This window comes from Stegodyphus dumicola, chromosome X1 (genome assembly GCF_044657685.1).
Source record: "Stegodyphus dumicola isolate Sdum_Otavi_A_Nest chromosome X1, ASM4465768v1".
Taxonomy (NCBI): domain Eukaryota; kingdom Metazoa; phylum Arthropoda; class Arachnida; order Araneae; family Eresidae; genus Stegodyphus; species Stegodyphus dumicola.
The window spans coordinates 234,819,168-234,843,565 of record NC_140780.1 but is presented as its reverse complement, the minus strand read 5'-3'; the positions used below and the strand labels follow the sequence as shown (position 1 = coordinate 234,843,565).

The following is a 24,398-nucleotide window of genomic DNA, read 5'->3' as shown; positions in this document are numbered from 1 at the left end:
TCATTTCATTAAACTGAAGGAGAGAAACATTATTAATTCTGAGGATGTAGAGTCATTAGGTCATTTTTGAAGCAGGAGACATGAAAAATGAGCAGTGCCTTCGCCGGCACTCGAACCTGGACCTCTCGAATACGCGCCTAGTGTACTAATCATAAGATCCATGGAGGTAGGAAAGGGAGGAGGGGCCATTCCGCGCTAGAAGTGAAGCACTGCTTTGAAGCTTGGGTCACCAGACGGGGTGTTCTTTGTTTACATTCAGAAGCTCGCTTGACAAGATTCTGATAGTATTTCGACACACGACAGTTCCATAGAAATCGAAAAAGGGACACTCTCGCATGAAAGAAACATTCATAGTGTAATGAATAATAGCAATTTGTATAGTTTACTAACATTTACGCAAAAATCAAATCTTGGTTATTTTTCGATAATTAACAACAGCGATTTTGATTATGAATTTGTTTTATAAAATTCTAAGCTGTTGCACTACAAAAATATAGATTTTAAGAAAATTGCTAAAAGAGATCTGCCAAAATTTATTTTCTAAAAGATTTGAAAAGTTTGAAACTTGATGACTAAATGTAAATATAAAATTATATATGTTAAAATATTTGTAATTAGGCACATAGGTCAGATTAAGTTTTTATTAAATAGAGTAACGCACGCGAGGGCTATCTGCCTAAAGAGAGAGATGCATGCCATCGTGGAGGAATTTTGAAGAAAAACTGACCTTTGAGTGGGTATTAAAAATAATACTTATAATTTTCATTCAAATTATATTCATATATATTTTTTATGTAAAACTTTCGGGTGTATGCTAAATTAGTGTAAATTACTTTACACGAAAAATATAGTGAATGCACAGAAATTAAAGATTTGCACATGCCGGAAATGATAAATAGGAAATATGTACGGGTATTTATGCATATGCTTGCAAAAAGCATGTATCTGCCTTTGACAAAATACTTAAATATTCATTAAATTATTTATAAATGTATTTGAAATGAAGAATTTATTCACTTATAAACAACTGTGAAAGTACTGTGAAGAAATCTAATGATTAAATGTATCTAATTTATAATGATTATAAATGTTATCTAAATATATAATAACCTTAATATTGAATTGTAAACATAAATTGAAATCCTGTTGACAAATACGTTATAAAACTATTTAAGCAAGAATTGTTCGTACTGGAAAGCAATCTGTTAAAAGGTATTGTAAAGCAAATGCTATGAGATGCGCACTTAAGAACGTAATAAAGAGTTTTGGAATATGTATTGTTGAAATGAAGGGTAAAAAAAAAAAAAAAATCTGATAAGTATAATTAAAAGAGTTATTCCCTTTACATTTTATAATAACTCAGTCACAAGTTTTAAATAATACTTAAAAAAAACTTATTTTATTCCCTTTCAGAAATGTTCAGAGAAAGTCAAATACTATTTAATACCTATTTAATTATTAGGAATTAGCGAAATACTTTTTTAAAGTATTTCGCTAATTCCTAATAATTCTCTAATTTAAAATGAACCGAATAGAGCATTAATTATAAATTGACTTACATTTTTCGATTTAAAAGAAGCCAAAAAATCATGTCATATTTAAGAAAGTATTTTAGGAAGAAGCTCTATAAATAGAAAAGAATGCATAATTTTAATATTAATAATACAATAAACTTTGATCTTAATTTTTGTACCTTAACCGAATAAAATCGAATTACCTTAATTTTTTTTTCTAATGTAATTAACGAAAACTTGTGAAAATATTTCATTCAAATTAAAAAACCATTCTGAGAAAACTGTCCTGTGAAAAGTATAGCATTTAATTCCGTTCAGAATGAAATGTTGTTTAAAAATATGTTGTTTTCACATACTTAGGACTCTGAAGTGTTGTAGAAAAAGAAAATATATACATTTATATGTATATTTGCGACGTAATTACAAAATATTTACAACCGAACGCGTCAAATCCCATAGAACTCAATGGTAAATGACCCAATGTTTTGGTCACCACGTAGGGATCGCCGGTGCTTCAGAGCAGGGTACGGAGAAACTTGTTCAGGGCGACTCCTTCTTACTTCCTACCTCCATGATAAGACCACGAAGGTAGGTAGAAAGGAGGGAGAAAATACCTTATACATCAGCATTCTTCATATAAGTATTCTTCATACACGTATTCTTGATATAAGTATTCTTCATATATAATTTATTTTAAGTAATGCTAATGAGCAGATTTTTCTGGCTAATTATACGGGAAATTTATTTTTATTAATTACCGTATACCAATCTCAGCAGCAATTGCACTGGATTTTAGTTTTGAAAGTCCTTATTACACTTTTATTCATTTTGTTTTAATTATATCCATCTTTCTTTCTCTGTATATATATATAATGCCATATTTTTTCGATCCACGAAGCAGCTTTCTTCCCATACTGTTTTTGAGAAATGAAACAAGATATGTAATACCTCGTTTTATATTATTTACTTTTTTAAATTATTTTAGTTTATTCGTTCATGTGTTATATATACATGTATATCTATATCTATGTATATATGTATATACGTAGACAGACAGATAGATACAAAAAAAGAGAGAAAGAGGTTGCAAGAGCTGATTGCTAATTGTGTTATTGATTGATTAAGAGAAAGCTTTCAAGAAGATTAAAGCCAATTTTCATGTTTTGCTTATGAATAATAGAGACTTCTAATCAGTATCTTAAATCCCAAATATTTAACACATAACCATAAGTCAGTAAATATCCCAAGTAAGCATAGATAAAATATTTTGAATTCAGTAAAAAAAAAGAAATAAACAAACATATAAATGCCAGAAAAAGCAAAAATTCTGCTTAAACCGACTGCCGATGCCTTTTAACCACTCCCAGCGAAGTTTATGAAAAATAATCAAAGTATAGAATGCAAATGGAAGAATAAAGAAGGTGTAAAAGACAAAAATGGAATAGGTTTGATTATATAGCTAATCCATTCTTATATGTATACATGTATATATTCAATGTATTTGAAAAAGGAGGTTGTAAGCTTTATTCTGTTAAGCTCTCTATAACATTAAGCTTATACATTTACCTCTAGTTGCAAAGTTTCTCAAAATATGACGGAAATTTTGTGAAATCATTTTCTAGTGTGCGTGGGGTTCTATAAATATAAAATATAATGCTAGGTACGTGTAGCAAAAATACGAAGTAGTAAAACATTCATCATTAATAAATTTAACACAAAAAAATCCATGCGTTGTTTTCCTATTGTATCTGGAAACTAACGTCCTGCAGCTCCTATAATTACAAAGTACTTAATAAGGTTTAAAATAAACTTTTTGTTTTAGTCTGAACTGAAAATAAAAGCCCACCTTGCCCTACAAGCAAACTACCACTTGTGGCTATTCAAATTAAGCATAACAGGCAGTTAAATTCAAACGGGTATGACGTATTCTGAGACTACGCATTCATTTGAATAAGCTTGCTCAGTTATATTACCGATGTATAAATTTAAAGCATTGGCTAGCGAGAAAGCCAAATTCGGAATATCAATTTTAACTAGAGCTAGCGAAAATGCAAAAGCAGACGTCATTACCAGAAGATTTCTTTACTAAAGATTCAGAATCCTCGGCTTAAATACATTCATAGATAATCTGCATTCTGGTGAGGAATGCGGAAGGAAGAAGTTGAGGTAAATATCAAAATCATAATATCTGGTTAGTTTCATAAGATACTTTTATGTGTTAAATTCCACGATACCTGTATAATTTGCAATATCAGGGAGTCAGTTGCATCACGGAGCCTCCTTAAATTCGGTTGGGAAATACTGAATTTTCTTCTATAAGAAGCACTGAAAATCATCTAAGTAAGTGAACATACTTAGCTTTAAAAATTATTGTTTCTCAACACTTACGTATTATATGTATTTAATATTGAAAATATTATATGTATTATATGTATTTAATATTGAAATATTGAGTAAAATATACTCTTGTTACCTAGTGTGTTGTGTTACCATTGAAAACAAAGGAAAATCCGTGACAAAAGGTATCTGAAATATGGCTTCTGGGATAGATGGCATTTGAAATTTAATATTTAATTGAAAAGACATTTGTGAAAAGAAAAGTATTCATTACACACATCTCAAATGTTGGGATCTTAATATTATGCCTATTTGGCACCGAAATGTATTCTGTTCCTCTTCTAATTTTTTGTTAATTAATATTTGTCCTTCCCCCTTTTTAAATTTTGTTCCGTGTTGTATCATTAGGCATTAAACGAAAAGGGAGGGTTGCCATTTTTGATATTTTCTTTCAACAAGTTCTCATACTGAAATTTGCAATTTTGTATCTTTTTGTTAAAAGATATTTACATGACTGAAACTGAAGGCTAACAATATTTCTTTTTTGACGTATTTCTTAAACTGGAGGTATGAGTCTATGACCAGTCGTTCAAGAAAATATGTATAAGTCTTTCTTCTTCCCATTTTTTTAATAGAATTTTTTGATGCCAGGAAACTGAAGAAATCCGCAATGCGCTCGCATGTGCTTCCAGTTATACAACGATGGCATGCGGGAAAGAGGAAGAAAATACCTTATATCACCCCCTTTAAAGAGTCAATGGGGATTAAGGGACCCAGTCTCCAGTTCCTAGTGGTGACGAATTATCGGCTACTACCTTTTAGTTCGGGCTCCACTGTAGAGCCATTAGGTTATATCGATGCTAGAGCGTGAAATACGTGCAATGCCCTAGCCAGGATTCGAATTCCGGTTCTCCCGAATACGCGTCCAGCGTGCTTCCAGTTACACCACAACGGCATGCGGAAATGAAGGAGAAAATACCTTATAAATATTTATCCTAATAATTTTGAAGCATTCTGTGGAAAGCAGGTTTCCCTTTGCATACATTTTCTTCCCAAATGTAATATTTTGATTGCTTAATTTAGTAATATCTTGTATGTGAATTATCCTATTTCTGGTACGGAACTGATGTAATAATGAAAATTAGGGAAAAATATATCTAACGCATACATTATTAAAGCTAACTGTAACAGGTAGCATTCAAATCTTGGTAGTACTATTAAGAGAGTAGTGAAGATGTAATTCACATCAGTAGAGTATAATAACATATTTTGATAATTATATCAAATAAACACTTATAATTTTGAAGCTATTATCAAAAGCTCAAGTTAGGTTGTACAACTGAAAAACAATATGTTATGAAAAAAATATCCAGAAAAGTACTGCTCCCCTAAAAAAAAAAAAAAAAAAAAAAAAAAAAAAAAAAAAAAAATCGGGGATTTATCATACCATTTGGTCCTGTCAGACTTGAAATGTCAAGCACTTGTGCATAAAAGCCGTAACATATAGTTTAAAAAATTACTTTTACATTCAGTGTCTTCAGATATTTTAATGGAGTAGTGAAAAGGAGTTAAGAGATGTCAGCTGATTTTATAGCGGAAAAATAAATTTCCTCTGAAAATGGTATTTTGCCTTAAATGAGCTATTGTCTGTAAGGTATATGGAATATTGATTGCAAATGTAAAACTTTTATGTATATGGCATCAGAATATGATAAATAATAAATTAATCAGATGAATTTTAACAGTAGCTAGGCTTCTCATGAATGTATGATATATATGTAAAATGCGCTCGAAAAACATTTAAGAAATTAACTTGAAAATAAGGGAGACAGTGGACAATAGAGCCTAATCGCCATCGCTGAGAAAAGAAATATAAACAGACATTTTATTATTATAATTCAGTTTCAGAAAACTATTATAATATTAGGTATTTCTCCCGCCTTCTTAGCATGCCTTCGTAGTGTAGTGGTCAGCACGCTCGGCGCGTATTCGAGAGCTCCGTGGTTCGAGTCCCGGCGAGGGCATTGCTCATTTTTCATCTCTTCTGGTTTAAAAAAAATTCCTTATGTTCTCTACAATAATATCAATAAAAAAAGTTGCTAAATATTAAGCAACGTAGTTTAGCCATAAAACCTATAGGCATGCATACGTTTCGTGTTTACTTGGGAAAGCATTATGCAGTGATATCATGCATTACATACATTATACATTACGTACTCGCCATGCATACTTTAAGGAGCACGTAAATTAAACGAACTTTCAGGTGAACGGTTTAATGAATCAGAAATTCGTGAAGGACAATAGGTGTCCAGCTTGAATCTTAAATTATGTATAACTGTATAAAATCCCATTTCATTTTGTTCGTAAATTCAATCTCGTGAAGGGCAGTGGATGTCCAATTTGAATTTAAATTTCAAGTAACCGTATACAATTAATTTTCATTTTTCTATATTTAAGAAAATTATAGTTAAATATGGAACTTTCTTTCAATTAAAATTTATTGATACATTTTCTGCCGTTCTAAGTTTCCATACTAAATAAGCAAAAATTTTCAATTTCAAGAAGTCACATGTTGTGTATGACAGCTATGAAGACTAATTCGAATATAGCGATAATAAATTAATGTGAATAACTAAAGAACATCTCGTACTGTATTAAAAATTTTTTTAACTACTTTCGTTAAAAGGGAAAAAAACACAGTTTTTGATTATGTGAAACGCTGCACAGCAAGGAGAAAAATAGCCCATAATACACGCTTATTATAAGGGCTATCATATCTTCTAAGATTTTATTTTAATTAACCAGTTAGCTTATTAGTTTGACTTTTCTATTTTAGAGTCATTAAGTTTATTTCAGAGCAGGAGACGTGAAAAATTAACAATGCCCTTGCCGGGCTGGGATTCGAACTCAGAACTTTCTGATTACTAGACGGACGTACTTCCAACTACACCAGGAGGTTATGGGGTTGAAGAAGGATGAAACGCAGTCGCCACATTCAGGTGGTGAGGAATTTTCGTCCACCAAAATTTTAGTTCGCGCACCAGAGAGTGTTATGCTGTTTTCGGTGAAGGAACTATGAAACAATCAGTGTTGCTCTCTTCGATTTTGAACTCCAGACCTTCCGGTTGCTCACCGGATGTGCTTTCCAATTACCCCACGAAGGCCGTGGTAAAGAGGAATGAAATTTATTTCACTATAATTTCTACTTTCGTCAACTGCCACCAGAAATTTAATATAAAATATAAATAAGCCGCTAGGTTCAAAGTTTTATCAGAAAGTGCTTGTTAGTCATAACTTTAATTTAGAATTTTGCTATTGCAAACTAACTTGCAGGCGAAGGTTTTGGCTTGCTGCGATTTTCCAACAAGAGATTAGCAAAGGTAGTCAAGCTTTAGACTAGGCTTTGCAAATTTTGTGTTCTATAACTGATTTAAATTAAATGTGCGTTAAAAGCTGTTTGTCTACTCTCAAGCTTGCAAGATTTCTGTTCCTGTTAAATTTTTCATGGTCAACGTGTTAATAAATATTTCTGTTTAAACTTTTGCTTTTGTTGTGCTAATTCTAGTTATAAGTCAGACGAGATGAAAAGTCGTCCGGCAATCTTCTGCGGTTTCAAAGTCGTAAATTGGGAGTTTAAAGTCAATAGCGTTACCGTATAACCTATTAAATTTTCGTAAACACAGTCACAAATTTTCTTTCTCTTTTAGAATGAGAAGGGTCTGCCCAAAAACATCCTAATAAAGGCCAGGCGTGCGATATGTATTCATTTATGCATTAAGTTTTTCGATTTATGCTAGTAGTAGAACTGCTAACTCCATTTACATATATATCCAATTGTGGTGAAAAACAAAAAAAATCAAGATCATAAAAATGACAAATCTTCGAGAAAACCTGTTTTAATCTTGAGATGCCTTGCTTTTTTTATTTTTTATTTATTTTCCGCTCGGGACGAACGTAAGAAAAGGAAAAGAAATGTAATCCGAAATAGTAAACATGCCTAAGTTGTAATTTCTCGCCTTGTATGGTTATTTAAAAATGCGCAGGTATTCAGATGCTTTCCAGAGTTTAAGGCAAGAAATGTGTGTAAAGAGTTATCCTGATGATGAAATAAATAATTGTTTAAGCATTAAGTTTCATGTAAAAGAAATAAACTATTAGTTAAATTTTATTTCGGAAATCAAAAGCGGAAATGTTCCACTTGTTTCTCTGTATGACTGATTAAAATTTTCCCAAATTATGAAATTTTACTAACATGAGTTTTTAAGATGTGCGGTGAAATTCTTTTGTTTTCCTGTTTCCTAGACAATTCTCCTTTTAACTCCTTCCGTGACTTCCAGACAATTACGGTGATGCTCCCAACTGATGGTCGAATGATTAATACAGCTGAATACGAGAAACTTATCCTGTGTTTGATCCCAGGTGATTGTACATCCTTCCCCTTAGGCAGATAGCCCTTGGCTGCTTTGCCAGATTCGAGTAATCTAACTCAATTTTTACCATCCCTAGGTAACCCTAAACAGTTATCAGGTACAGCTTATAGATTTATCAACTAAATAATTTTATCCTATGCAGTTCCTGCCCACTTTATTTAGATTTGATTTATTATTTAATTTATAATTTATTTATGATTTGATTACCTGTATAGACTTATTTAATTATCTGTATATTATGTTCTAGATTTATCTAAAAATATATAAGTGTTAAATTATGTAATTTATTATATTTAACTAATTATGTATAATTTATCTGATTACCTGTATAGATTTATCTAATTACATGATCTAGTTCAGACAAATTCTTATACTTTTGTATTCTTTATATTATTTCTATAATTGAAAAGATAATATCGTGAATTATATTATTAATTTCTTTATATTATTAATTAATTAATAATAATATTATTTGTTAAATATTTTTCTCCAGTGCAGTAAATTGTGGTATCATGCTAACAAATTCGAGGAGAAATGTGTAGCGTGTTTTCTCTTTGAATGAAACAAATGAAAATTTCTGTAGTTTTCTAATGTTTCTCCTCAAGTACTTAAAACACTTACATTTATAGATTATTAAAACACATATTAAATCTTAATTGGAACATTATGAAAATGGCAAACATAATTTAGGCAGTTATGAAACTTTAAATTTCCTCCTCCCTCTGCTTAAAGATAAGACTCTCACTTTAATATGAACCACCTTATGATGCATAAATCAAAAATTTGAAACTATTGCAAAAGCTGTAAGCAAGAAGTATCATGCGTCTTTTACGTCATGGATTATTAAACTACGGAGAAAAATTAACCACTTTCACAGGTTTAATCAAATAATTTTCGTTCTGTAAATAAAAAAAAAATGTTATTTACTTTTAATTACCTTAATTAACTCAATAATTATTAGTTATGTAGTCTATTAGTTATGCAGTTTATTAAATTGAAAAATTTAATCATTATATCTATGTCATGGGAAACAAGACATAAAAATAATATAGTTTGGATAGTTCCTATAGATATTATTAAGATTGCTTAAAACTTCAATAAAAGACTGAGCAAATGCATTCTTTCAACACCAAATTTTGGTATAGCATATATTTATTCTCAGGCACCTGTAGCGGAATAATCTGAATCAAAGACAATAAACCATTCGAAACAACAAGACTGGTTACAGTTAAAATGGATGGATGTGTGAGACTGAACAATGTAAGTCATAAACTGTGTAATAATAATAAAATTTAAGAGCTTTCCAAGTGTTTCTGAATTCAATCAGGAAGAAATCTGTATTCAGAATGCTCATTGAAGTTAGTTATTTAAAAGCTTTAAGCTGAAAGCCGAGCATTCTGGTACTTGTTTATCACACTGGCCTCACTGTTTAAGCTTCCTCAGTCTCCTTTTGTCCAGCTGAAAGCATAGCAATTAATGCTGTGGCCTTCTATAAGAGTTATTTTTAAGTAGAATCTGGCCAATCGCACAACTATAAGCACCATTTATCGTCACCATTGATCGGGAGACATATTGCATCATTTTAGCTTAGAAAAATCTTTATCCAGGTAATTTCAATTTCCTGGCACGTACGACATGAATTATTCTCAGAGCTGTAGACAATAACATACAGGTAATTCCTACGGCTTAAGACATTTAATTTACCTTTAAAATTACTGCAATAAATTATCCATCAGTGCCACAAAGTGAGTTTTAAAAACAACGTATTTCTCAAAAATGTTTGCAACTGTAAAGTTTTGGTACATATTATCCATGACCTACTACCTACTACTACTATATACACATACGCATTGTCAAAGGATTCCCTGCACTTAGAAAACGTTTTTCCATCATGATGAAACTTGACATGAGCAATGGAACGAAAAGGCATTAAAATTGGATTGTAATCGATCCATTTATTGAGCATCATAGGTAGAGAGTTTTTATATATCAATAGGATGTAAGCCGTCTTCTGTGGCAGTGGGAGGATAGTATTTGATATGGCATGATGTCATAGAATGTTGAATGGTGTCCTACAAAATTTAATGCCAGATATTCTGTAACTCTCCAGCAGTTTCATACACGCTGTGAACTGGCAGTAACTGGCTCCCAGATATGTCCCGTATCTGCTCCATTAGTGAAACATCTGTAGACATTCTACTGGACAACTAGGGGCATTATCTTACGAAAATTTACCCGCAAGAGACGCGATGGCATTGGCTTCCAAAAGATCGTAGAATGTCGTCAACGTGTCAGCGAGCTGATAAACGGTCCGAAGGATCACTAATGGCTACTGGGTATCAAAAGCAGTGGCTCCCCAAACAGTCACACTATGGTGGGCTTCATAATGCTGTAGAGTGAGTAATGGTGACTAGATCTCTTGTAGACACGAATTTTTTTCGTTCAACTGAAAATCGTGATTCATTCCTGAACAGGATACGGCTCCGATATATTCAGAACTTTACGGCCTGGATATTAAAGCAAGAATTATCTTAGATACTCAAGAATCAATAGTAGATGTTGCAGTGGACGGGAAGTGCAATCTCTGCCAGACTTCTTTCAGAGGTGGGTTTTCATACTACACGTTCAACAGATGCAGATAGTGAAGTTGTCGATGCAATTACATCAGCTTTCACTATGTTACTATTCGTCCAAAAGATGGTGTCATTCTAAGTTTAGTGACCACTATGACGGTTATGGGAATAACTGATTATAACATCGTATAAGAGTGTCATTACTCTGCCTCTTTTAATGGACGACATATCGTCATTGTTAACTGGCTTATTAGAAGAAGCCATGCAATCTTTCTTGAAATCATTCAGTTGTAACTAATACCATCGAGTAGGTCTTCGGAGCAGTATTGATTTGCTAATGTAAACACGTTTTCTCGAAAAAGGTCTAAACTGACACAACTGCCGAGCAATATACCGTTCCTGTGCTTGGGGGTGGGAAGCGGTTACATGCCCTGTGCTTTTGTGCTTTAAATGGTTGTGCATTTGATATTTCCGTGTCTGACTAAGAGGCATTTATGTGTTAAATTCCGTAACTGTATATTATTTATGTGCTCGAAGTTTTTGACGCGTACTTTGTATATATAAAAGTTAGAAAAAGAGCAAAACAAATAGTTTTCATCAAATCAAAGACATTCTGCAATCAAATCTACAGATAAATGGTAAAAACAAATATAAGAATAAACTATTGTTTCAGGTCGATTAAGAGTTAAACTTGCAACTATGAGCAGGCACGATTGCTTAAAAGTAAGATAAAAAGACTGATAAGTAGTAAAGTATAATACTGAGTGTATTCTCAATTTACTAAACTGGATAATAAGCAAACGGATCAAGAGAATTCGAAAATATGTTTGAACGTAATATACTTACTGCTTAGAAAAACTTGATTTTTAAAAAGTATTAATGCTGAAAACTTATTCCAGGCGTTAGATCTTTCAGATTTTAGAATCTGAATTCTTTCAGATTGCGATATTTTAATTTTATTCATTTAATTATTCATGAAGCAGAGGAATCTTCGTTCGCCTTTTTTAACTATTTATAGGTAGTAGTAATATCAGTAGTATATGTTTATAACTGATAAAGAAAATGGTGCTAATGCTAAAAAGAAAAAAACACGTAGTCTTAAACAGTTATAAATGAAACATTAAATGTCTTCCATTCAGTACAAGTATATAATGTGAAAAACACGCCATGGTGTTCAGTTCGTCATTCTTTACCAGCATTTTTTAAAATTAAAATTTTTTTTTTTTAAAGTGTATGAGAAACAGTTTATAATCATTTTCTTTCTTTCTTTCCTTTCATTCATTTTATCTTATTTTTGGGTGCATACAGGTTTTCATAAATATTTCTAATTATGCAGCCTTCAGAAGTTATGCTATTAAATAACAAATATACCTTTCTTCCTCCAAATACATCAATTTTCTGAAAATTCATTAACAGAGAAGTGAGGATGACAACATCTAACTTTGGCCACATCTCAGTTAGCCAATGATAGAAGTGATTGACAATTTCTCTAAGAATCGAACTTCGGTTTTTATATGCAACATAAATATGTATATATGTCGGTGATATTCACATAGAGATACATTTTATTAATATTTATAATATCCCTAATTATAAGTCTACATAATTAAAAAATGCTTATAACACCATATAGGTTGTTTACCTAGGTTACAATAAATTATTTTGATTTTCAGTGGTCATTTGATTTGCCTGGCAACTTTTTTCCTAGGTAAAGCTTCAACTGCGAAAGCGAATTCTAAATTTTTGTAGCTCCTGTATTTTTCTCCTGTATTTCGTTTCGTTTAGTGATTTGAATATGACAAATGAAATGTATTTTGACTCATATATGTACTATAATTAGTATACGTATGAATGCAACATTTTTGGAAATACATGTTATGTCCAAGTAATGTCCGTAACTTCCAATTCCGGACTTAATTTTTACTCTTTAGGTCTTTAATTATGGTATGATGGTAAAAATGTGCATCGTCAATGGAGTAGAAGAAATTTGTTTAGTATATTATTGCTTCTTTTTGAAAATCTGAAAAGAATTCCCTCGCTATGCATTATAAATACGATTAACTTCGAGAAACGATGTTCATTTATGATAGGGTCAGTCTCCCTACTTATAAAATTAAAAAAAAAAACTATATTTAACAGCTACCGAGTTCAAGTCGTGTTTATAATGAAGTACTGGAGTTGTAGTAGTTGCAGTTTGTTTCGGATTCAAACTCAGGTGAACGGGCTAGCTGCATGGTTGTTTTTCGTGGTTAGTTTACTTTAGAAATTCCTCCACGAAGGTATCTCCCCCTCTTAGGCAGGTAGCCCTCGTGCTATTTTCCATAATCAAAGAACATGGCCTAAGTAGTGGCTTAATTAACAAAGGTTGTCATAAGTAACTCATATGTGCAAAACAACGTTCATATAAGAAAAGCCCCAGATCAAACCAGCGTTCAGTTCTATGTGCTCTAAATTTAGCTGTGCGTAAGTTGAAAAAAATCTGTTTAAGAAATAAGATAATTTTCTACGATCTGATACTGAAGATTACGCACTTTTAAGAGAGAAAAAGATTTTGGAGCTAAACTTTACCTTGTTCTGAAACTTCCAAAACGAAAGAAAAGACAGGTGCGAGTAAACCCTCTGTAATGTACATTCTCCAAAGGAGAATCACGCGATCAAAGTTGCAAATAAAAGCATTCTAGCCAGAAAGCCAAATTAAATGTGTTACTTGTCAGAAAACAATATTGATAAAAGAGGACAAATATAACTAGTTTAAAGTCTATTTTATTATTTGCCTTCTGTTACAAATATAGGAATCAGAAGATTATAACAAGATTCCCACTCAATAAAAAAGTGTCATTTCAATGTTAAGTTAAAAAATATTATTTAAAAACTAAAAAATAATGCAATATATTACATTTTTGCAAAGCAAAACAGTGCAAAATCTTGCAAATTGTTCTTCTGATTAATTCTTCTACTTGTCCTACATATTGTTGCGTTTTTCTTTTTCTGACACCAGTTGTTACGTTTTTTTCTTCCTTCACGTTCGTACGGGGTTCGTAGATTTGGAGTGAATAACAACGAAACTTGATGAGGTATCGAAACACACTTTATTTAGCCAGTACTAATCAGGACAGCTCAAAAACACTTTTACGAAGATCTATTATAAACGCGCTGGAACAATCAGCGACACAGAATTCACACTGTCAGGCAATAACGGCGGAGACAGCTTCACTGCAGAGCGCCAGAGTAGAGATCCCGACTCTGCTCGGTCGTTCTCAGAACTCCACGCACTCTCGAGACTCTCTACGCGATGCACTCCACGATACACAAGAGTATAGCTCTCGACTCAGCACAGTCGAAGACAAAACTCGACGATGTACTAATTCGCGATGCACTAAAAGACTCTCTCGATGCACTCGACGACCAACCCGGCGCTAGACTTCGAGACACTCGCTCAATGACTGACTATCAGCTCGCTAGGCTAGGCACAACCACACTAGCCCTCTCGACGAGGCACTCTCACTGACAGCGGACCAGCAGCGTTTATATAGCTTTCGGCTGGTGTTCGAGAACATTCTGGGCTAAACCGGTAAGAATTCGTTCCAGAAGGTTCTCCATCCGTCCATGGCATTTCGCCAATTATGTCGCTAAATGAGCGATTTCTCACCAAACGTGGCAACCCTGCCCTATCTTCCCCATTTTATGGCAACCTTAAAACTGCTTTGCGGGGAAGCCATCTTACCGCGCCTGTACATTTCGTAACGATATATTTTGTTAGCATTTGACTTTCAACACTTCAAACTTCCTTTATAAATTTGTAGCTTTAGTTTGATTTTGTAAACTTTATAAAGTATTTCTCCCGCCTGCATAGCCTACCTTCGTGCTGTAATGGTCAGTACGCTCGGCACGTATTCGAGAGGTCCGTGGTTCGAGTCCCGAAGAGGGCATTGCTCATTTTTTACCTTCTTGCGTCAAAATAACTTAATATCTCTACAACTTTATTACTGGTAACATTGATTCATAATCCCAAGTCATTTCAAACATACCGAACAGTTTTCTTAGCACTGAATTTAAAATCATGAAATCCTCTTCCCTTCTTCAGCGATTACTCTTTTTTCAAATCAGCTTTACAATTTTTTTAACCATTATCTGACTTGATTATAAACTGAGGATTTTTCGGCCATGCCGAGCAGATGAACTCATGTCTGTTTTTCAGTTGATATATTGCAGTACGAAATTTTTACTCAATTCCATTGTAGTAGCTTTAGTTAATTTTTCCCGTGATTAAGAATAATTCGCAGTTCATTTTGCACATTTAAGGTTTTTTACGTCTCTTCAAGAAAAGAAAAGAAAATTCGCCCTGTGCCAAAACAAACATAAGGAATGGATGCAACAAATGTAGTGTTGGACTTCAAAGTGTTGGATTTTGTATAATAGCATGAATATATTTCGGTGTGGTGTATTTAATTATGGCAAAGCACACTAGGGCTATCTGCCTAAGAGGAGGGATGCCTTTCGTGGAGGACTTTCTAAGGGAAACTGGCTCGTATGCACGTTACACATGGGGAAAACCACGAAAACACCCATGCAGCCAGCCCGTTCGCGGGATTCGAACCTCGGACCGAACTACCAGTGTTTAGCGACTTTACCGCTCGGCCGCTGGTGGGCCTGAATATATTTCGAAGCTGCCATATTCTCCAAATTTGGAATCTGTGAAAAAAATACACAGTTGCTGGCAATTATTTATTTATTATTACTATTATTATTATTACTATTTGGTAAAAATATCCCAGTTATGCCTATATGATCGTTCGAGTACGATTTTTTTAAAAATGGTTTTTATTTTAACTATAAACATATTAATTCGAAGATAAGCATATTAATAAGTGAAAACAATTTAAAACGTAATGCTAAGTAATTTTAATTTTGAAAAATAATGAAAAAAAAGGATAATTTTTGCTTAAATTTTGCCTTTACGGCAACAACCACGGTGAACAATGTATATATAAATATGCAGTTTTTTAATTTGTATTTATGTTTACACTTGTTTTGTATGCAATGAAGCAAAATAATTAAGAAATATTTATATATTCTTGAGATATGTCAAAATGTATAGTATTTACTGTATATTTTCCTATTATTGCATCCAAAATCTAAAAATAAAAAGCAACAATTCAAATTCTAATTAATATTTCTAAAATCTTTTGCTTCAGAGCATGCATCAGATTATATGAAACATATATAGAAAGTATCACTAATTTTCATCCATAAAATTTTGAGTTATGGCTGTTACCATTGGCAATATTTACAGAAAAACACATTTTTCAGAAAACAAGTTTAAAGTTTTCATAAAACAATTTCTTAGTGAAAGAAGCATCCCTGATAATTAAAATTCCCCTGCTTTGTAACTTGACACCTTGTTTTTTTCTTCCCACACTTTGCACCTTTTCTTTCGAACAAAGCGTAATTTTTCTTTGGGTTTTTGTAAAACTCGTGGAATGCCACCAAAAGTCCTGATTTTGCACTTTATCAAGTTTTCGAATTCCCTGCTCAGTGTAAAATTCAGGGCACATACCTAACCTTGAAAATGCTTCAAGCAAACCTATAAATCCATCATTAAATAACATTAAATAACACAACACTTACATTTGCTCCACAGGTTTATGAATGTTTCTTTCGGAACAATTTGCAATAAAATGCCATTAAAACGTTCCTTCATATTTTGAGTTTTGCCATGTAGACACTTTTTAATAACTCTTGTTTATGTAGTCAACTCCATATATGTAGGTTTAATTAAATTCAAAATATATATTCATATACCAGAGGTTTTTGCCTAATTTTTTTCTTTCTGATTTCTGCAATCACACATTCATAGTTGCACCAATTCATTGATTACTGAGCAGTGCATTGGCTTTGAAGAAGAGCTACAATGGAACAAGCAGTTAGTACAACCTGCTGCATCTCAATTAAGTTTCAAACATGACTTCTAATTGCAATCCCTAATTCTGCAGTTTATCAATAAAAGAATCAGTCAGTTTACCTTTTCCTTTCAATTCAGGAGCGGAGTTTTTTACTTTTCTTAGTCTACTACCAACTCTTTTCTGTACATGTTCAATGCATTCCACTTTCTTGACCGAATCTTTACCATATACATCTTTTCCAATTAAAAACCCCTTAGAATCCCCATCCTCGTATAATACTCCGTGTACTTCAGCTTTCGTAATGTAATAGATCATTCAAACAGGGGATAAGCACCAACTGCTTCCATACCCGAAGCTGCTTCTTTATAATTTGCAGAACAATTATGTTACGCTTTACATATGTCGTGCTGAAGATTGCATGCCATTCTGTTTATTTTGTTGCAAATGATGCAAAAATGCGACATAGCTTTCAAATCAAGCACTTTGTCAACTCTAATCGACAAAGCAGCAACACATACATTCAACGTCGAATACTCTCTGCGCCAAACTAAATACGAAATTAAAGGAAAAAATTAACACCAGATGCTTAAAATGTATTACAAAATATCTAAACTTAGTACGCAGGTTTATAATTTACAAAATATTGATGATAAATAAAGTTTCTAAATAGGTATATCTATTTAAACGCTCACTTTCGGCCCAGAATATTGGAACTTCCGGTTTATTCAGTTACAGAAAAGTGCTTATAACTTCAGTTCTAATTAACCTATCAACAAGCAAAAACTTGTGTTTGATAGCTAAAAATGTATTCTTTAAGATGATGTAATAAAGTAAAAATCGAAATTTTGACCGAAAATCGTCTTTTGTACGAGGTCGGATACCTTACAAAAATTGAACTAAAAATTTGATAATTAACAGGTTAAAAGTTAAAATGTCCTGCATCATATTTAAATACATTTATGTGTTTAGACCCGTGGGGCGAGTGGCTACTATACTGGGCAACATGGATCTAGATACTCCGGTGTGCTCATTTTAAGAGGCCTTTAATGATACCTTCTCATTAATTATTTGCGCACATATCTTTGAAACATATCGAAAAGGTTAAGCTTAGTTACGCTTTAAAATAAAACACTCGAGGGTTGCCTGCACGAGTCAGGCTTTATGGGTATCCTGTTTGTTTCAAATATCATCTAGTTCAAATTAACTATCTTTGTCTTCGTATTGTGAACTAATTATTTTAATTACTGGGAAATAGAAACGCATTTTAATACTTCCTCTGTAATGTATTAAGAAATACCAAAATGATGCAAATTCAAATGTATGGGAACAAAATACTCTTGATGCTGTCGAAAATTATTTTATGTTTTCAGTAATAATTTTTGCATTTACTAGTATGCCTTAAAACACATAATTACATAACTTAATTTCGGATATTAGTAATCGTAGTGAGTAAATTAACTGCACTTTTCTTCTTATGAATGAATGTATGTATGATCATGGAATATATCGATAAATTCTTTGCATATGCTATCGTTTTTATATCCATTAAATTACCCAGTTTTAACTTAGTCTATGATTCTTAGTTCTCCAATGATAATTTTTTTTTAAAAACGTAAAGCCTCAGAATATGACACAAGATCACACACACCCTTTGGAACAAAGTCCCTTCTGTACCATTTCCGCTAGCGGGTGCATCCTATGTTTTCCTGTTCCTACATTTAAAAAAAAAAAAGCCCAGCAGTAGTTTCAAAATGATCTCTTTTAGAAGCGCTTTGTTATTTCATTTAGCCGAAAAAGAGAAAAACAAAAAGAAAGGCGAAGTTTTTTCATCAGGACAAGAAGTTAATTGTTTTCAAACAATATTAAATGACATCAAATGTGTTAAACGAAAAGCACCATCTTTTCTCATGTCTGGCTTTTACTTTTATAGGATTTTACTGTATGTATTTTTATATGACTAGAAGTTTAACTTAAATATGAATAATAGATCTTGACTAGCCACTTAAAGAGAGCAATACTATTATCTGAATCATCACAGTTTTATAGCATTCTTTGAGCAATTATTGTGTCATTATGCATTAATTAAAAAAAGTATCTTTATATAGCTTATTTTACCACATTTTTTAAAAAAAATTATTAGGTGTAAGTGTTATTTGAACTAAAAATTGTTGAATTAATTTAGAATGTATTAAATTATATTTGTATTAAATTAAAGTATTAAATACTACAAATTCAATTTCTCTTCCAGAGGATACCTTGAATAAAATTTAGATTTTTATGTCAAAAGTACCAAATGTTATGTCATAGTCCAAAAAGGGTGATTGACAGGAGCCGCAATGTTCATTATTCATATTCTAGGAAATCAATTATAATATATTTAAACCCCACATTATCTATTAATTTCACGCATTATCTATTAAATTACTAACGCCTGAATTCTGTTAAAGAGGATTATTTCAAGAATCTGCAGCGCTTCTAAAACATAATTACATCCACGAAAATTACGAAATACAAGAAGTAGACTGCAAATTTTATTACTGTAATTACTTCCTGTGCTCTTTTTTTAAGATGTCCTTATTATCAGGTAACCAAAGATGGTTATATATGTTGATAAAAATCATTCATTGAGTGCATAAAATGCAGGAATGACACAATAGGTCAAAGTAAGTTTAAATGCTATTATCATCTTTTGAATCTCTGAGGTAGTCTGGACCTTACTCGCAGTCCTCCTACACAACCAAGAGCGGCACAAATCCATCTAATTGAAAATGTAAATGAAATTTCTTCATCTTGCAAATTGTATACTCACGTCGCAACAAGTGTCTGCAAAGTCATCACATCCTTCTTTTTATCAATGAATCTTTTGAAACGACTTTCCACTTGTGTTCCAACTCAATTTTTACTTTTCTCAAAGTACAGATCAAACTCTGGGGACTCTCTTGTACTGTTTTGTACGAACAGCCATCTAGATATTCCACTATGCTTAGCTGTACATACCTATGATGTTGTTTTATAAATAAATAAAAAAACGTTTGCACACATTGCTTTAAAAATTTTTTTCAGAAAAAACAGGCAAGATTTTTATTACAATGAAGCACTCAAGAGCGATCCTCTTAGGAGGGATGGTTGCGTACAGGAAATTTTAGAAGAAACATTTTCGTACTTTCGTTGCATGTCCAGGAAAATCGTAAAAATCCCATGCAGCCAAATCTTCCAGTTGACAGGAACTGAAGCTGGAGAGAAATACTTGTATTCAGTGGTTTTTACCGTAAACACATGTTAGGTTACTTCAGCAATCATACTTAGACAATTTATTATTGAGATTCTCTTGTTACTCCCCCCCAAAGAGAAAATGGATATATTTCACAGATGAAAATTATGAATTTACATTTATAAATCACATTTTCATTAAGCCCTAATCCGTTAATTTACTATGAACGAGTATTTCTAGGTGTTTTGGTAATAGGTGTAGCAGGCTCAGACTTTCCATTTATTCCAGATCACCGTCATCTAGAAGTGATTAATACGTTTCGTTTCTTCCCAAAGCTAAAAATAAATATTGCTGCGAAATGTTCAGTTTCGATAAGATAGCTTCCCCGAAAAGCGGAGTTAGGGTTTCCAGAAAGTGGCAGTGAAAGGCAGGGTTGCCAGATTTGATGCAAAATCTCCCATTTGGCGACTAAACTGGCGATATGCCATAGACGAAGCGAGAACATTCTAGAACGCATTATAGGCTGTTTTTCTCAGGAATATTCTCGAAGGTAAAATAAAGCTATATATACGCTGCCTGTACGCGGACAGAAGCGTACAGGCAATTAGTGTATTAGTGCCTTGAGCTCAGAAATTAGCTTGAGACCAATCCATCGAGAAGGGAGCTGTACTTAGTGCTTTGCCGTGACGCTGTCTTCACCATTATAGCCTGAAGGCTGTATTGCTGATTGTTTCATCGTAGTTTTTCGACGACTGCAAATGTGTCTTTGAAACTTTTCTGTGTAATACTGGCGAATAAATTGTGCTTCGATTCTTCATCAAGTGTTATCATCAATTACTCCAAATCCGCGAACCTACAGAACGCAACAATATGATTTAATCACATTTATGAGGTTCAGAGAATTTGAAAAAAAAAATTACGTGTGCTGTAACTGTTCATATAAAACCCTTTTTATTATACAAGTAAAAGAAGAGTGAAAGATCTATTATGTTAGAAATAAATAAATTAACTTTCCTACTTCTCAATAAAATAATGATCACAAGTTCATGTTATTGGTTGGCATTTATTTTATTTATTAGAACAAAGAAAGGGGACTTGCAGAAGAGTTCCCTTATTTTTATTTATTCATTGTCACTGGTAACTAATTTTTTCTTTAATGGCTAGTAAACCTAGAAGAATTGCAATACGTTGAGGAAAGTACACTGCGGAAAAAGCAAAAAAGGTGGGGGACAGTTCTATATCTTCCGTTCTAGTGGGCCGATTTACGAAATTCAAATTCCGTTTTCCCTGTCTCGAAAGCGCGACTTCGGTTATATATTAGATTTATATATAGCTTTGTTCTAACATAGGTATTTTGACACAAAATCGGACTTATTCTGGAATAACATATTGTTTTTTTTCCATATTTCGATTCTACGACTCAAATTATGCCTAGATATTAAATTTTGTAATTTTTGGTGAGAAATTTATGGAGAAATTTAAAAATTTTATCTTAGCGAATTGTTTTCAGGTTGCGCCAAGAATAATTCACTTTGCAAACTTCTTAATTTATAGCAACCTATTTTCCTTTCCTTTTTCTTCATTGTCCACGAGTGGGAAAAAAGTCATCGTTCATACTTTCAAATAATTTTAACATAGAACGTAAACCACATTTTCGTTATTATCGCTTGTAATAAATACCCCAAATTTCAAAACGCGCCCAAATGTTAATTCACGTATATCTTAAGAAATTTTGAATAAAAAACTCTAGTTTTTGTGCAGGTATGCTTAGAAATACATCTATTTTAAGATGGTGGCAAAAGTTTTCTAGTTTATAAATAAAAATATTTTTTGAAAAAATTATTTAAAAATACAAATTTTAAAAATAAATCATAAAAAATAGATGAATTTTATTTGGATTAAACCTAAATTTCGAAATATGAGGAAAGGAAAAATCAGATAAGTTTATTTAAAAAAAGAGATATCAATAAATATATATCAAATTCAATTAACACTAAGGCGCTAAAATTTTGAGAGCAAATTTTTTAAAAACTACTCGTGCGATTTTTACAAAACTTGACAGTTTGGCATAATTTGAGTCATAGAATCGAAATATGGAAAAACTTTGGCATGACATATCAGAAAATGTCCGATTTCGTGTCAAAATACCCGTATTAGAACAAAACTATATAAAAATCTAATACATATCCTAAATCGCGCTTCGATAAGTGAAAAACGCAAGTTGAATTTCGTCCATCTGCCCACTAGAACGGCAGATATCGAACTATCCTCTACCCCCCCCCCTCCGCATTGTACTTTGTGCATATGTTTCTATTAAGATGAATGTTCTTGAAAATTAAGAATGTTAGATACATTGATCAAATAATTATTTACTTCCTTCTATCACTCCTATTAACAGCCGCTCACTAGTTAATTAGATATTCGCCAAGTTAGTGGCCAAAACTGAGCCTTTTACTTCTCGATACCAAACATGCCGCTTAGTTGAACAAAAAGCGAAGACCAGTATTGCCCCCCAGAAGGAGTAAGAGACAGATGTTGTAGAGTTTCACTCCTTAATTAATTTAGTTTCTTGAACCCAACTGGGATTGTCAGGCGAGTTATCGTCTCGTTTACGTAAATAACAGCTGCATCAGAAGAAAGTTTAAATATCCTTTTTTTAAAAAAATTTTAACTGAAAAGATGCACGTCTAGTGCTTACAACTTAAATCTGCGCAGCTTGCAATAACAGAAATGTGAATTTCAAAATTCATTTTAATTGGATGCTGAAGATATGCACTGCGAAAGCTCTACAAGTGTTACAAATTTAATTAAATTTCCTACTAAATTCGGCTAGCAAAGATGACTAACGCCGGATAACTTAAGTCACAGAGCTGGGCGACTTAATAGTATTATGGTCAGCTTCTCTGGCAAACCTCTTAGACTAAACTTTCAGTAACTTTTTTCTTCTCTGTGCGTATCTCAATTACATACTGGTGAAAGCTAACGAAAAGTATAAGTGATAGTAGTTATAAAATATAAGGTAGTTGGGTAATTAACATAAGTTGCTCCTTAACGTAAGGCATTTAAGTCTTGCGCAGGATTCGAATCCTTATTTGCAATAAGTCCGTGGGAAAGTCTTGTATCTTAATTACTGTGCTGCAAAAAGGCGACTTCCTATTATAGAATACCATGGAATTATAATTGTATTTAATGAACATCTAGTCATGTAATAGATTCTAAGTTTTCTACAAAAAGGAAGTGTTTCTGTTACGTAGAATAAATTCGTACTTTCACGAAATAATTAATAATAAAAAAAAACTACTTAATCAATGTGAAATTCTTTTCATCATTATTTAATGTACTTATTCTTGTTATGTTTTTTCATTCAAATTTTGCTGATTTTTAAACTAAAAAATGTTTTAGAGTAAAATTAACAACTTTTATAAAAGCAAGGAAATGCAAGTTTGTGGGAGCGAACATATTCCGATAGCTATAAACACAGCTGTTTGCTGTGTCACTTTTAGAAGTATTATTTTCAACAAACTGTTAGCAATTTTTTCGCAGAAAATGAAAATTATTTTATTACCATCAACAAATAAAACACTTGTGTTCAGCAACTTAAAAAAAATATTGCAGGTTAAGGAGAATTAATTCAGTAAAGAGCGATGTCTAGTCAGATTCGGTCTTGGGCAGCAATGTATGCTGTCAAACTGTTCTCGACGTCATACTGGAAAGAGTTAAGGTTATAAAAATGAACCTGAAGTACTGAAAAATACTGCTTCAAGCCTTAAGTACAACATTTATGGAAATTTTATTACGTAATTAAATTTATTCTTTTTATTATATTTTATACTGCAACCGCTGTAATATTTATATGTAATCTTTCAGTATTTTTAATTAAATTTTAAGAATTATATTTTTTAAACTTCTCTTTCAGGAGCGTTCAGCATTACGTAATATCCAACATAAACTGCTGCAAAATAAATTCCTTCTTGTTAAAAGAAAAAATAGTGATGAAATCCTTAATCTTAGGTTTTCAAGTGATAAAGCTAATTAGAAATATAATTCTAGCTTAAGTATATCAGGCAATTCAATTAATATTGAAAATGGCTGGAGAAAATGAGACTGTAGACATCAGTAATGTTTAAATATAATGATCAGAAGCTTTCTTGCTAAGTTGAGTTAATTTAGTGCTAGTCCATAATCTTTGATTTGATCTTCTAGCAAGGCACATTCATTCATGTGCACACACATAAACGAAAACATTTGTATCTTAAGTTTGATTTAATATTTGGCTAGCCGATGGTTTACAGGTCATCAGCTCAAAAAAGAGTTTTTAATCTAGCACTAATCTTTAAAATATATTTTCCTGTATAAAAACGTTCAAAAAATCCTTCTACGCTGTTGAGAGTTAAACATTCAGCTTGTAGTTATGTGAATTTGAATAACTT

General features: G+C 32.3%; 1 protein-coding gene across 1 annotated transcript in view; it reads left to right on the top strand.

Moving 5' to 3' along the window:
* The window catches only part of LOC118195464 (uncharacterized), a 210,775-nt gene that overhangs the window by 20,225 nt on the left and 166,152 nt on the right, over positions 1-24,398 (top strand). The gene's annotated exons all lie outside the window — the stretch shown is intronic.